This window comes from Oncorhynchus clarkii, chromosome 8 (genome assembly GCF_045791955.1).
Source record: "Oncorhynchus clarkii lewisi isolate Uvic-CL-2024 chromosome 8, UVic_Ocla_1.0, whole genome shotgun sequence".
Lineage (NCBI taxonomy): Eukaryota > Metazoa > Chordata > Actinopteri > Salmoniformes > Salmonidae > Oncorhynchus > Oncorhynchus clarkii.
Window position 1 is genome coordinate 10,295,992 of NC_092154.1, and position 758 is coordinate 10,296,749.

Here is a 758-nt window from a genome sequence, read left to right on the forward strand (position 1 = left end):
ATTTTACTTGTGCTCCTCCTTATCAATTGCGACTTATCCCATATGACTAATAGGAGGCATGTTGGATGACAGTTCTGTGACTGTGTGAGAAACCAAATCTGTCATAAACAGCGCGTGAGCTGAAACACAGTCCCATCGTAGATGTTATATAGTCTGTGGTTCCAATTACAGATTTGAACATTGAATGTCAATTTAGATAGATTTTCTTTACTTTTCATGTTTATGATTATACAGATAATACAGATAGAACAGGTAGACAGCAAAACACACACGGATCCCCTACCAAATCAAATAAAACCCACCCCAACCCCCCCATGCTCCAACAGAATACACACGGTTCCCCTACCAAATCAAATCAAACCCACCCCAACCTCCCCATGCTCCAACAGAATACACACGGATCCCCTACCAAATCAAACCCACCCCAACCCCCCCATGCTCCAAAAGAGCCCCAACCCAAAACCAGACTTAAAGCATGTATGATATCAAATTTGAGTAATATAATCAAACAAGAAGTAAAGAAGAGTAAAAATGGTCATACAGATTCTAATTTGAGTGTCACGTTCTGACCTTAGTTCCTTTATTATGTCTTTGTGTTCGTTTGGTCAGGGCGTGAGTTGGGGTGGGTAGTCTATGTTTTTTTTTCTATGTTGTGTTTATGTGTTTGGCCTGGTATGGTTCTCAATCAGAGGCAGGTGTCGTTCGTTGTCTCTGATTGAGAATCATACTTAGGTAGCCTGTTTACGCCATTTTAGTTG